This window comes from Hemitrygon akajei, chromosome 12 (genome assembly GCF_048418815.1).
Source record: "Hemitrygon akajei chromosome 12, sHemAka1.3, whole genome shotgun sequence".
Taxonomy (NCBI): domain Eukaryota; kingdom Metazoa; phylum Chordata; class Chondrichthyes; order Myliobatiformes; family Dasyatidae; genus Hemitrygon; species Hemitrygon akajei.
Genome location: NC_133135.1, coordinates 93,566,736 through 93,583,189, shown reverse-complemented (window position 1 = coordinate 93,583,189; position 16,454 = coordinate 93,566,736).

Here is a 16,454-nt window from a genome sequence, read left to right as displayed (position 1 = left end):
TCACTATTCCCACACTACCTTGAAACACATCGGGACCTCTCTCCCCATACTATCATAAAGATCACTGTGAACACTATCCCCATACTACCCTGAAACTGACTGAGACCACTATCACCACACAACCCTGAAACTCGCTGTGTCTGCTATTCCCTCACTACCCTGAAACTCACTGGGACCACTATCCCCACACAACCCTGACACTCACTGTGACCACTATCGCCACACTACCCTGACACTCACTGTGACTGCTGTCCCCACACTACCGTGAAACTCACTGTGACCTCATCCACACCCTACTCTGAATGTCAATGTGACAACTCTCCTCACATTACTCCGAAACTCACCGGGACCACTATCCCCACACTACCCTGAAACTCACTGGGACCACTGTTCCCACACTACCCTAAAGCTCACTGCGACCAGTTCCCCACGCTACCCTGAAACTCACTGGGACTAATATACCCACACTACGCTGAAGCACACATTGATCACTATCCCCTCACTACCTTGATACTCACTGCAACCACTATCCACACACTACCCTGAAACTCACTGAGACCACTATCCCCAGGCTATCCTGATACTGACTGTCACCACCATCTCCACACAACCCTGAAATTTGCTGTGTCTCCTATTCCCTCACTGCACTGAAACTCACTAGGACCACTAACTCCACACAACCCTGAAACTCAGCTATCCCAACATTTCCCTGAAACTCACTGTGACCACTATTTCTTCACTACCATGAAACTCACTGTGACCACACCTCCCACACTACCCTGAAACTCACTGGGACCACTATCCCAAACTATCCTGAAACTCACTGAGAACACTATCCTCACACAACCCTGAAACTGACTAGGACCATGATCCCCACAGTACCCTGAAACACACTGCAACTTCTATTCCCTCACTACTCTGAAATTCACTGTGACCACTATTCCCTAACTACCCTGTAACTCACTGTGACCACTATCGCCACACTATCCTTAAACTGACTGGATGACCACTATCTCCTCACGACCCTGAAACTCACTGGGACCACTCTCCCACACAACCCTGAAACTCGCTGTGTCTACTATTCCGTCACTGCACTGAAACTCACTGGGACCACTAACACCACACAACCCTTAAACTCAATTGGACCACTATCCCAAGATTTCCCTGAAACTCACTTTGACCATTATCCCCACTCTACCTTGAAACTCACTGGGACCACTATCCCCACACAACCCTGACACTCACTGTGACCACTATCGCTACACTACCCTGAAACTCACTGGGACCATTGTCCACACACTACCCTAAAGCTCACTGCAACCACTTCCTCACGCTACCCTGAAACTCACTGGGACTAGTATACCCACACTACGCTGAAGCACACATTGATCACTATCCCCTCACTACCTTGATACTCACTGTGGCCACTGTCCACACACCACCCTGAAACTCACTGAGACCATTATCCTGATACTGACTGCCACCACATTCCCCACACAACCCTGAAACTTGCTGTATCTACTATTCCCTCACTACCCAGAAACTCACTGGGACCACTAACTCCACACAAACTTGAAACTCAATGGGACCACTATCCCAACATTTCCCTGAAACTCACTGTGACCACTACTTCTTCACTACCATGAAACTCGCTGTGTCTATTATTCCCACACTACCCTGAAACTCACTTTGACCGCTATCCCAACTCTACCTTGAAACTCACTGTGACCACTAATGACACACTATCCTTAAACTTACTGTATGACCACTATCTCCTCACAGCCCTGAAACTCACTGGGACCACTTTACCCACACTATCCTGATACTGACTGCGACCACTATCCCCACATAACCCTGAAACTCGCTGTGTCTACTATTCCCTCACTACCCTGAAGCTCACTGGGACCACTATCCCCACACAACCCTGAAACTCACTGTGTCTACTATTCCCTCACTACCCTGAAATTCACTGGGACCACTATCCCCACACAACCCTGAAACTCACTGTGTCTACTATTCCCTCACTACCCTGAAACTCACTGGGACCACTATCCCAACATTTTCCTGAAACTCACTGTAACCTCTATTCCTTCACTACATTGAAACTGACTGTGACCACTCTTCCCACACTAACCTGAAACTCACTTTGACCACTATCACCACACTACACCTGAAGTACACTGAGACCACTACCCCACACAACCCTGAAATTCACTGTGACCACTATCACCACTCTATCCAGAAGCTCACTGTCCCCAGTGAATTTCAGGGTAGTTGGGGAATAGTGGGCACAGGGGAGTTTCAGGGTATTGAGGGTATATGGTCACAGTGAGTTTTAGGGTCCTTAGGGGATAGTGGTCCTTGTGAATTACAGGGTAGTTTGGGGATCATGATCCTGATGCGTTTCAGGGTAGTATGTGGACAGTGCTCTCACTGAGTTTCAGGGTAGTGTGAGATTAGTGGTTGCAGTGACTTCCAGGATAGTGTGAGGATGGTGGTTCCAGTGTGTTTCATGGTAGCGAGAGGACCGTGGTCCCAGTGAGTATCGGGGAAGTTTGGGAATAGTGGGAATAGAACATAGATTAGCAACCATAGAGCACAGACCACAGATGATAGACCAGAGAGCATAGAGCCTAATGTATAGACCACAGAATCTAGAACATAGAACATAGAACATAGACCATAGGGTAGAGACAATAGACCATACAGTATAGACAATAGACCATAAATCATGCAGCATAGACAAAAAAGTATTGAAAATAGGCCATAAAGAATAGAGCATAGACCATAGAGCCAAAAGCATAGAGCATAGACCATAGAGCATAGTGTAAAGAACTGAGAGCATACACAGAACATAGAATATAGAACATAGACCATAGACCATAGACCATTGAGCATAGACTATAGGGCATAGACAATAGACCATGGGTCATATAGCATTGACAATAGGCTATATATCATAGAGCAAAAGCTCACTACATCTTGAACCAACTCACTCCAACTGTAATGAAATATCTACTCCAAGCTACTCACTCCAATTGGAACCAACTAACTCCTACTATAAATAGCTCACATGTCAGCAATTCACTCTGAAGATAATCAAATCACTCTCAACGTAACTAACTCACACTATTGTAACAAACTCAGTCTAACAAAACAACTCGCTCTAATTGAAAAAAATCACGCTAATGGCAACTAATTGGAACCAAGTGATTCTATTCTAAACAACACACTCAGACTAGACCAACACACTCAGACTGTAAACAACTCACTCAGGGTAACCACCTTACTCAACTGTAACCAGCCCACTCTGAAAGTAAGCAATTTACTCTAAATATCACCAAACTCACTCAGACTGTAAACAACTCAGTCAGGGTAACCAACTCACTCAACTGTAACCAACTCATTCTGACTATAAACAATGACTCAACTGTAACCAACTATCCAATGTTCTAAACAATGGGATAATAGGACAAGAGGGCTGAAAGACATCCATTTAAAATGAAGATGTGGAGAAATTACTTTAGTCAGAGGGTGGCAAATCTATGGAATTTGTTGCCATGAGCAGCTGTGGAGGCCAAGTCATTCGGTGTATTTAAGGCAGAGATAAATATGTTGTTGATTAGCCAGGGCATCAAAGGGTATGGGGTGAAGGCAGGGGAGTGAGGATGGTTGGAAGATTTAGATCAGTTCATGATTCAATGGTAGAGAATACGTGATGGGCCGAATGGCCTACTTCTGCTCCTATATCTTAGCTTATGATCTATCTCTGACAGTAAACTCACACTAATTGTAACAACTCACACTACTGTAACCAACTCAATCTGACTGTTTCTCACTCATGTTATTTTCTGTTTGCTGGAGAAATTGTGGAAATCAAAGTGCAAATCATTATCATATTTTTTGGGACTGCCCTGTTATCAAAGACTATTGGAGGGGGATACACAATGCCCTACAAGACATCTTTAAATGTGAAATACCCTTAGAGAGTAAGACCATATATTTTGGATATGTCCCTCAAGGATGGTTGAAAAGAGATAAATATTTAATGAATATACTGTTGGTGGCTAGTAAAAAGACTCTTACTAGGAAATGGTTATCACAGGAGAGCCCAACTTTAAATGCATGGATGGAAATTACAATGGACGTTCTACAAAATGGAGAAGATAACAACATCTGTTAATCATTAGCTGGAACAATTTGATTCATACTGGGGAAAATGGTTTAACTACATAATGCCTCATATAGGCCTGATTTTATTCTCACAAATCAATGAATATGTTGTAAAAAAAGATCACTCCCTACTTGTACATAGTTTTTTTCCTTTTGCTTTTTTTTTCTTTCCACTCTTTTCTATAAGTATACCTCAGATAAATACTTTGTGGAGATATTGTGATATATATGATTATATGATATATATGCACAATGTCTGAAATACATCTTATGGAAATGTTTGTTTGATGATGAACTTCAATTAAAAAAAATTACAGAAAAATAACTAACAAATTACTCTGACTAGATCTCACTCTCACTGCAACCAACTCAGTCTAATTCCGACTGTAAACAGCTCACAAAATTATCCAAGTAACTCTGAAAATAATGAACTCACTCTTATCCTAACTATCTGACTGGAACCAATGATTCTATTCCAGGCAATTCACTCAGACTGGAACCAACTCACTCAGACTGTGAACAACTCACTCAATGGTGACCTGACAGTAACCTTACTCTATTTGTAACAACTCACACTACTGTAGCCAACTCACTCTGACTGTTACTCCCTCTCACAGTAAGCAAATGTTTGGACAGTAACCAACTCACATTCATTGTCACCAACTCACTCCAGTGTATACATCTTACTCTGACTTTCACCAACCCACTCTAACTCAAAACAACTCATTCACTCTAACAGTATCCACTGACTCTGATGGTAACCAACTCACTTTGACTGTATCCAAATTACTCTAATGGAATCCAACTCACTTTAATTGGAACAAAATCAGTCTATGAACAATCACTGTACTGTAACCAACTCACCCAACTGAAAAAATCTCACTCTGACTTTAACTAACCCACTCTGACTAAAAACAAATCACTCAAATTGTAATCAACTCACACTACTCATTCTGAAAGTAAACAAATCACTCTAATTATAACCAACTGACTTTGACTGTTTCTACTGTAACCAAAAAAGTCTACTGTTCCCAATTCTGTCCACTCTGACCAATTTACTCTATCTGCAATGAACTCTCTAGTCTGCAACCAACTCACTCCAACTGTAACCAACTGTCTTCTCCAAGCACTCACTCTGACTGGAACCAATTCACTGTGACTTTAAACAGCACACATGATACCAAATCACTCTAACAATATTCAACTCACTCTCGACGTAACTACCTCGTACTGCAGTAATGAAATCATTCTAACAAACCAACTCACTCTAATTGTATAAACTCAGTCTGATGGTAACTGATTGGAACCAAGTGATTCTACTCTAAACAACTCAATCAAACTGGAACCAACTCATTCAACTGTAGCCAACCTACTCATGCTATTGTAACCAATTCAGTTTCGTCTAAGGAGGCTATTTGGGTGGAATTGAGGAATGGGAAAGGTGTAGTAACACTTATAATGGTGCATTATAGACCACCTAATGGGAAGCGAGAATTGGAGGAGAAAATTTGCAAGGAGATAGCAGATATTTGTAGTAAGCACAGGGTTGCGATTGTGGGAGATTTTAATTTTCCACACATAGACTGGGAAGCCTATACTGTAAAAGGGATGGATCGTTTGGAGTTTGTAAAATGTGTGCAGGATAGTTTTTTGCAGCTGTACATAGAGGTACCAACTAGAGAAGGGGCAGTGTTGGATCTTCTGTTAGGGAATGAAATAGGTCAGGTGACGGAGGTATGTGTTGGGGAGCACTTCAGGTCTGGTGATCACAATGCCATTAGTTTCAATATAATTAGGGAGAAGGATAGGACTGGACCCAGCATTGAGATTTTTGATTGGAGAAAGGCTAACTTTGAGGAGATGCAAAAGGATTTAGAAGGAGTGGATTGGGAAAATTTGTTTTATGGGAAGGATGTAATAGAGAAATGGAGGTCATTTAAAGGTGAAATTTTGAGGGTACAGAATCTTTATGTTCCTGTTAGGTTGAAAGGAAAGGTTAAAAGTTTGAGAGAGCCATGGTTTTCAAGGGATATTGGAAACATGGTTTGGAAAAAGAGATCTACAGTAAGTATAGGCAGCATGGAGTAAATGAGGTGCTTGAGGAATATAAAGAATGTAAAAATAATCTTAAGAAAGAAATTAGAAAAGCTAAAAGAAGATACGAGGTTGCTTTGGCAAGTAAGGTGAAAATAAATCTGAAGGGTTTCTACAGTTATATTAACAGCAAAAGGATAGTGAGGGATAAAATTGGTCCCTTAGAGAATCAGAGTGGGCAGCTATGTGTGGAGCTGAAAGAGATGTGGAAGATTTTGAAAAATTTCTTTTCTTTGGTATGCACTAAGGAGAAGGATATTGAATTGTGTAAGGTAAAGGAAACAAGTAGGGAAGTTATGGAAACTATGACAATTAAAGAGGAGGAAGTACTGGCACTTTTAAGGAATATAAAAGTGGATAAATCTCCGGGTCCTGACAGGATATTCCCTAGGACCTTGAGGGAGGTTAGTGTAGAAATAACAGGGGCTCTGACAGAAATATTTCAAATGTCATTAGAAACAGGGATGGTGCTGGAGGATTGGCATATTGCTCATGAGGTCCCATTGTTTAAAAATTGTTCTAAGAGTAAACCTAGCAATTATAGGCCTGTCAATTTGATGTCAGTGGTGGGTAAATTAATGGAAGGTAGTCTTAGAGATGGTATATATAATTATCTGGATAGACAGGGTCTGATTAGGAACAGTCAACATGGATTGTGTGTGGAAGGTCATGTTTGATAAATCTTATTGAATTTTTTGAAGAGGTTACGAGGAAAGTTGATGAGGGTAAATCAGTGGATGTTGTCTATATGGACTTCAGTAAGGCCTTTGTCAAGGTTCCACATGGAAGGTTAGTTAGGAAGGTTCAATCGTTAGGTAGTAATATTGAAGTAGTAAAATGGATTCAACAGTGGCTGGATGGGAGATGCCAGAGAGTAGTGGTGGATAACTGTTTGTCAGGTTGGAGGTTGGTGACTAGTGGTGTGCCTCAGGGATCTGTACTGGGTTAAATGTTGTTTGTCATACATTTTAATAATCTGGATGATGGGGTGGTAAATTGGATTAGTAAGTATGCAGATGATACTAAAGTAGGTGGCGTTGTGGATAATGAAGTAGGTTTTCAAAGTTTTCAAAGATTTAGGCCAGTTAGAAGAGTGGGCTGAACAATGGCAGATGGAGTTTAATGCTGATAAGTGTGAGGTGCTACATTTTGGTAGGAATAATCCAAATAGGAAATACTGATAAATGGTAGGGCATTGAAGAATGCAGTAGAACAGAGTGATCTAGGAATAATGGTGCATATTTCCCTGAAGGTGGAATCTCATGTGGATAGGGTGGTGAAGAAAGCTTTTGGTATGTTGGGCTTTATAAATCAGAGCATTGAGTATAGGAGTTGGGATGTAATGTTAAAATGGTACAAGGCATTGGTAAGGCCGAATTTGGAGTATTGTGTACAGTTCTGGTCACTGAATTATAGGAAAGATGTCAACAAAATAGAGAGAGTGCAGAGAAGATTTACTAGAATGTTACCTGGGTTTCAGCACCTAAGTTACTAGGAAAGATTGAACAAGTTAGGTCTTTATTCTTGGGAGCGTAGAAGGTTGAGGGGGGACTTGATAGAGGTATTTAAAATTATGAGGGGGATAAATAGAGTTGACATAGATAGGCTTTTTCCATTGAGAGTAGGGGAGATTCAAAGGATATGAGTTGAGAGTTAGGGGGCAAAAGTTTAAAGGTAACACAAGGGGGAATTTCTTTACTCAGAGAGTGGTAGCTGTATGGAACGAGCTTCCAGTAGAAATGGCAGAGGCAGGTTCAGTATTGTCATTTAAAGTAAAATTGGATAGGTATATGGACAGAGAAGGAATGGAGGGTTATGGGCTGAGTGCGGGTCAGTGGGACTAGGTGAGTAAGCGTTCGGCATGGACTAGAAGGGCCGAGATGGCCTGTTTCCGTGCTGTAATTGTTATATGGTTATTGTGAACAAATTACTCTGACTGTATCTCACTCTCACTGCAACCAGCTCACTCTGACTCTAACTTTGTCTCCCTGTAAGCAAATCATTGGACAGTAACCAACTAACACTCATTATAACCAACTCACTCCATTGTAAACAACTCTCTCTAACTTTCACCAACCCACTCCAAATAAAGACAACTTACTCTCACTGTAACAATAGCCAGTAACTCTGATGGTAACCAATTCACTTTGATTGTAACCAGCTCACTCTAATGGAATCCAACTCAATTTAACTGGAACCAAATCAGTCTGACTGTAAATTGACTCTGACCAACTCTCTTTACTGTAACCAACTCACTCCAATGAAAACACCCAATCTGACTTTACTCAACCAAATCTAAATGAAAACAAATCATTCTAAATCTAATCAACTCACTCAGCTCACTGACTTTGATGGTAACAAACTCACTTTAACTGTAACCAACTCATGTTAAATGGAACCGAATCCATCAGAGTGTAACTTGACTGTGACCAACTCACTCTACTGTAACCAACTGACTCCACTGAAAAGAACTCACTGTGACTGAAAATGAATCACTCTAATTGCAGGCAACTCACTCAACTCATTCCAAAAGTAAACAATTAACTAACAGTAACTCACTCTGACTGTAACCAAATCAACATAGTCTACTGCTACCAACTCTCTCTGCCTGAACCAATTTACTCTGCAACAAACACACTACAACTGGAGTCATCTCACTCGAACTGTCAGTAACTGTCTACTCCAAACAACTCACTCAGACTGGAACCAATTCACTGTGACTGTAAACAGCTCATGCAACAGTAAACAACTCAGTCTGAAAATAATCAACTCACTCTCATCGTATTTTACTTATAATGTTGTAACAAACTCACTCTAACAAAGCAACTCACTCTAATTGTATCAGCTCACTCTAATGGCAACTGATTGGAACCAAGCGATTCTACTCTAAACAATTCAATTAAACTGTAACCAACACAATCAGACTGTAAACAACTCACTCGAGGGTATCCCTCTCACTCAACTATAACATTTCACTCTGATTATATGCAAGTCACCCAAATGTAACCAACTATCTCTGACAGTAAACTCACTCTAATTGTAACAACTGACACTACCGTAGACAACTTAATCTGAGTGTAACTCACTATTGTTACTGTAACAAAGTCAGTCTCATTGGAAACAAATTACTCTGACCGTATTTCACCTTCACTGCAACCAGTCTGATACTAACTCTCACTGTAAGCAAATGATTGGACAGAAACCAACTAACACTCAACTGACTCTGACTTTCACCAACCCACTCTGACTGAAAACAAATCACTCTAATTGTAAGCAACTCACTCGAACTATAACTAACTCAATCTAATGATAACCAACTCATTTTGCTGTAACCAACATTGTCTACTGTAACCAATTCTCCCTACTCTAAACAATTTGCACTAACTGCAATAATCTCACTGGACTGTCAAAAGGAATCCAACTCACTTTAACTGGAAGCAAATCAGTCTGACTCTAATTTGATTGCGACCAACTCACTCAATTGACAACAACACACTCTGACTTTAACCAATCCACTTTGAGTGAAAACAAATCCCTCTAATTATAAGAAACTCACTCATCTCATTCTGAAAGTAAACATCTCACCCTAACTATAACCAACACACTCCAAGTAAGCAAGTAATTCTACCCTAACCAACATAGTCTACTGTAAGCAACTCTCTCTACTCTAACCAATTCACTCTAACTGCAATAAACTCACTGGACTGCAACCAACTCACTCCAAATGGAATCAACTTACTCTGACTGGAACCAACTGATTCTAATCCAAGCAACTCAATTAGGCTATAAATACGACAGTAACCAACTCAGTCTGAAAATATTCAACTCACTCCCAGGGTAACTAACTTATACTATTGTAACAAATTCACTCTAACTGTATCAACTCACTCTAATGGCAACTAACTGGAACCAACTGATTCTACACTAAACAAATCACTCAGACTGCAAATAACTCACTGGAGGGTAACCAAAACACTCAGCTGTAACCAACTCACTCAGTCTGTAAACTCAATCTAATTGTAACAACTCACACTACTGTAACCAACTTACTATGAATGTAATTCACTCAAGCTACTGTAATTGATGCAGTCTCATTGTGAATAAATTAGAAACACAGAAACATAGAAAACCTACATCACAATACAGGCCCTTCAGCCCACAATGCTGTGCCAAACATGTACAGTTTGCTTACTGTTTATAGCTCCTGATGTTTACAGTTTACAGTTATTGTTCTATAGATTTGCTAAGTATGCCCACAGAAAAAGAATCTCAGGGTTCCATGTGGTGATATTTATATAATCTGATAATAAACTTTACTTTGAAGAACTTTGAACTTTGAAGGCTGCTTGCATGTCAGACTCAGAGACTGAAATCATAGGATCGAAAGAGGATGTGGGAGTTTGTGATGGTTCCTCAATGCTTTGAAGATCAACAGGAACACAAAAGACATTGAGCTAACCTTGAAGTTAAACCCTATTATCGCCTATGTCACTTGATTTAACTTTATAAGAGGTGATGAAGGTAAAACATTGGATGTGGTATATATGGGTTTTCTTAAGGCATTTGATAGGGTTTCCCATTCAGAAAGTCAGGAGGCATGGAATGAAGGATACCTAGCTGTGTGGATACAGAATTGCTTTGCTCATAGAAGGCAGAGGGGTGGGTGTAGATGGAGATTATTCTGCCTGGAAGTAGGTGATCAATAGTGTTCCACAAGGATCTATTCTGAGGGCTCTGCTCTTTGTGATTTTTATAAATGACCTAGATGAAGAAGTAGAAAGCTGGGTTAGTAAGTCTACAGATGACATGAAGGTTAGGGACAGTGTTATACATTGCAGCTGGACATTGACAGGAAGCAGAGCTGGGCTGAGAAGTAGCAGATGGAGTTCAATCCAGAAAAGTGTGAAGTGATTCACTTTAGAAGGTCAAATTTGAAGGCAAAATGCAGGGTTAACAGCAGGATTCATAGCTGTGTGGAGGAACAGAGTGATCTTGGAGTTCATGTCCATAGTTCCCTCAAAACTGCCACGCAAGTTGATAGGGTTGTTAAGAAGGCGAATGGTGTTTTGGACTTCATTAACCATGAAGGAATGTTGCAGCTCAATAAAATACTGGTTATACCACACTTGGAGTATTGTGTTCATTTCTGGTTGCCTCAGGATCGGAAGGATGTGGAAGCCTTGGAGAGGATGCAGAAATTTTACCAGGATGCTGCCTGGACTCAGGGCATGTCATGTGAAGATAGGTTGAGCGAGCTCAGGATTTTTTTTGGAGCAAATATGATGAGAGATGACTTGATAGAGGTGTACAAGATTATAAGAAGCTTAGATACAGTAGAGTGGATAGCCGGACTTTTTTCCAAGGCAGAAATAGCTAATACAATGGATCATAATTTTAAGGTGATTGGAATAAAGTGTGTGGGGGGGGGGGGATGTCAGAGGTAAGTTCTTTACACAGAGAGTGGTAGGTGCATGAAACACCCTGCCAGGGATGGTGTAGATGCAGATACATTAGGGGCATTTAAGTAACTCTTAGCTAGACACATGAATGATAGAAAAATTGAAGGTTATGTAGGAGGGAAGGGTTAGATTGACCATAGAGTAGCTTAATAGGTCAGCACATTGTGAGCTATTGGGCCTGTACTGTGCTGTAATGTTCTACGTTCTAAGACATTAGTGCAAAAATACCAAGTCAAGTTCATGGTAGCACCAAAGGTGGTCTCTAGTGTAGTTTACTGTTGAGCAGGGAAGTTCAAGAAAATGTTGGTTGGAAGAATGTAGCTGTTCCTTAACCTGGTGGTGCGGTCTTCATGATTCTGTACATTCTGCCCAATGGTGGCACTAAGAAGAGGTCATGGCCTGGATAGTGGGGATCTTTGATAATAGATGTTGCCTTCTTGAGGAGCATCTCCTGCAAATGTTGTCAATGGTGGTTGGGACATGTCCATTACTATGTGTGGCCTCTTGTGTTCCTGTGCAATTCCTATCTGGAATTGCTATACCAGACCATGAAACAAGGAGTCAGGATACTGGGAATTACCTGGACAATTTGATCAGGAATCATAATTAATACAGAACTCTCATCCTCACAGGGTGTCCCCTCTTTTTGGAAAACCATTCTCAAGAATCCCTTATGATAAATGCTGAAGCACTCAGAGGGTGTTGTGCCTATAAAGCATGTCCTACCAAAACCTACAGCCATGGAATACAATGTGGGCAGTGAGGTTCTCTCCAAAAATCTCCTCCAAGTACTGATCTAAACCTGGGAAATTCCTTTGCAAAGTTCCCAAGACCTCTTGCAGATACAGAGGCATCTCCTGTAGCTATGGACGTACTGTCCATTGATAATGCTGAAATACTGCAAGACTCAAGGAAATTGCCAGTTACAGGAAATTTCTGTGATAGTGACACTCATTGGGAATTATTTGCAAGTACAGACATTTTTCCAGAGATGTCTGACCAATTCACTGAAACACACTCGGGGAAATACTGATTAACATTAACACAGACTACGTCTCACCATCCAACTCTGAGAATCACCAAGGCAATCAATCTTCAGCAAAACTCAGAATTACAGAGGACCACTCTGTAATTACCACGTGGGTAACTAGGATTTATGACCACTCTTGGTTCATGTTTCGGGATCAGGGTGTCAGGTTAGGACAGTATTTATTGCACATATTGCCCTTGAGTTGTTGGGGATGAGCTACCTTCCTGAACCTCTGCAGTCCTTCTAGTGAAGCTGCTCAGACAGAACTGTTGAGGGAGACCTGAAATTTAGTCCCAGATAAAATGAAAGACTGGGGATACAGTATATGCATTTCCAAGTCTTCTGATGGATCGTACTGTGCAGAAACAAACTGTTTGTCCTACCGAGACCAGGCTGCCCATCAACCACCCGTTTTGATACAAATGCTGCACTCATCTCAGGTTATGAGAGGTGATGGATAAGTTAGTGGCCTAATGTAGAAGGAGTCAAATTTAGAAAACTTAGCACATTTATTTTTTAATACAGTCCCATCCTACATTTACACACTTAGTCCAGCGGTTGTGGAGCATACGGATCCCTTCTTTGTATAAGTCAGCGTCTTAGACGTCCAGAAGTGTTCGACAGCAGCGGTGATTGATAAGTTTGTGGCCTACGGTAGAAGGAGATGAACTAATAACTTCAAACTTTCTGCATAATCACTCAAAGAGTTGAACTGCACGTGCATGTAACGAGAGCTGTATAACTCATCTCCTTCTACCTTAGGCCACGAACTTGCCAATCGCTGTCGACCATCTGGACATCCAAGACGCTGACTTCTACAAAGAAGGGATCTGTATGCTCCACAACCGCTGGACTAAGTGTGTAAATGTAGGATGGGACTATCTTAAAAAATTAATGTGCCGGGCTTTCTAAAATTGACTCCTTCTACCTTAGCAATCACCCCTCGTATGTGTGTACACACACACACACACACACACACACACACACACACACACACACACACACACACACACACACACACACACACACACACACACACACACACACACACACACACACACAATATCAGGAGCATTTTTTAGCTGCCAATTCAGTTACCAACTATATTCTTTGAGATGTGCGATTAATCCATGTCGTACCATAAGATCATAAGACATTGGAGCAGAGCTAGCCTGTTTGGCCCATCGAGTCTGCTCGGCCATTTCATCATGGCTGATCCATTTCCCTCTCAACATGCTAGGGGATACCAAATCAAACATTCAAACTCCACATAGACAGCACTAAAGGTCAGGTTTGAATCCAGGTCACTGGGAGTGAGGCTGTGGATTGTTCCATCTGCTAATGGGAGAGGAACCAGCAAGTGGTGGTGCTTCTGCATGCCTGTTGTCCTTGCACTTCATAGAAACATAGAATCATAGAAAACCTACAGCACAATACAGGCCCTTTGGCCCACAAAGTTGTGCTGAGCATGTCCCTACCTTAGAAATTACTAGGCTCACGTATAGCTCTCTATTTTTCTAAGTTCCAAAAGTCTCTTAAAAGACCCTATTGTATCCGCCTCCACCACCATTGCCGGCAGCCCATTCCACGCACTCACCATTCTTCTGAGTAAAACTTTACCCCTGACATCTCTTCTGTACCTACTCCCCAGCACCTTAAACCTGTGCCCTCTTGTAGAAACCATTTCAGCCCTGGGAAAAAGCTTCTGACTATCCACACAATCAATGCCTCTCATCATCTTATACACCTCTATGAGGGCATCTCTCATCCTCCGTCGCTCCAAGGAGAAAAGGCCGAGTTCACTCAACCTATTTTCATAAGGCATGCTTCACAATCCAGGCAACATCCTTGTAAATCTCCTCTGCACCCTTTCTATGGCTTCCACATCCTTCCTGTAGTGAGACAACCAGAACTGAGCACAGTACTCCAAGTGGGGTCTGACCAGGGTCCTATATAGCTGCAACATTACCTCTCAGCTCCTAAATTCATTTCCACGATTGATGAAGGCCAATACACCATATGCCTTAACCACTGAGTCAACCTGTACAGCTGTTTTGAGTGTCTTATGGACTCAGACCCCAAGATCCCTCTGATCCTCTACACTGCCAAGAGTCTTACCATTAATACCCTATTCTGCCATCATATTTGACCTACCAAAATGAACCACTTCACACTTATCTGGGTTGAACTCCATCTGCCACTTCTCAGCCCCAGTTCTGCATCCTATCAATGTCCCGCTGTAACCTCTGACAGACCTCTCCACACTATCCACAACACCTCCAACCTTTGTGTAATCAGCAAACTTACTAACCCATCCCTCCACTTCTTCATCCAGGTCATTTATAAAAATCACAAAGAGTAAGGGTCCCAGAACAGATCCTTGAGGCACTCCACTGGTGACTGATCTCCATGCAGAATATGACACATCTACAACTACTCTTTGCCTTGTCATGACCTCAGCCCCCTCCTTTGTGAGAATCGCAAGAGAGAGAGAGTCTTACGGTTTGGAATGTGGGCTGGCCGCTCAGCAAGACAAAAGTCTTGGGAGACACCTTTGTGGAATAAGGAACTGGACTACGTGCAAACCCTAAGGGCAATGTGAGATGGGTGATGGGGGAAAGATTGCCTCACCCCCACCCTGATTGACATCTACAACCCTGCCAGTCCAGATAAAAGGTGGGCTGCCGAGGTGGGGCCTCAGACGCACCAAGGAGACACACGAAGAAGACACGATAGTGCTTCCCGTCGGAGCGGGAAGCCATTCTGAAGGAAGCCACGTGCGTTAGATTCCGGATCGGGAGTCTGTGGCTGGACCCAAAAGGAAAAACCGCTTTAACTAACAGCAGGGATTTGCTTCGCAAGGACGACGGGCAAGTGTTCCTTTTCTCTCTCTCCAATACGTGAAATGCCAGCGGTTCCCGAAACGGGGAAGCCTGCAGACTTTGAGTGACTCTTATATCCAATTGGACTCAGTATCCCCTAGACAACGATAGAGCTCATTTTTGATTGATTATTACTACACCTGTGCTTTAGATTGAGTTTTGACGATGTATATGATCTGAATGTTTTGTATTAACCATACGTTTGTGCCCCTTTATAAATAAAACGTTTGAAAATAGTAGCACCAGGCTTCAGCGGACCTCTCTATCTTTGCTGGTAAGTCACCCGGTTACTGGGGAAAGTAACAGCCTTCTGTGGGCAAGCCAGTTCTAGATCCACAAAGCTATGTCCCCTTGGATCCCATGCCTCCTTATTTTCTCAATAAGCCTTGTATGGAGTACCTTATCAAATGCCTTGCTGAAATCCATATACACTATATCTACTGCTCTTCCTTCATCAATGTGTTTAGTCACATCCTCAAAAAATTCAATCAAGCTTGTAAGGTCAACCTGCCCTTGACAAAGCCATGCTCTCTATTCTTAATCATATTATACCTCTCCAAATGTTCATAAATCCTGCCTCTCAGGATCTTCTTCATCAACTTACCAACCACTGAGGTAAGACTCACTGGTCTATAATTTCCTGGGCTATCTCTGCTCTCTTTCTTGTGTTATGAGTGCTGAACAGACCTGATGGAAATGGGGTGCAGAGTTAACCATTTGCCCCCCCCCTTTGAGAACTATGAACTATTGCTATTGCTATGCTGCTAATGAGAGAGAGAGAGAGATGAAGCACAGAGGCAGGAACATCTGCTACAG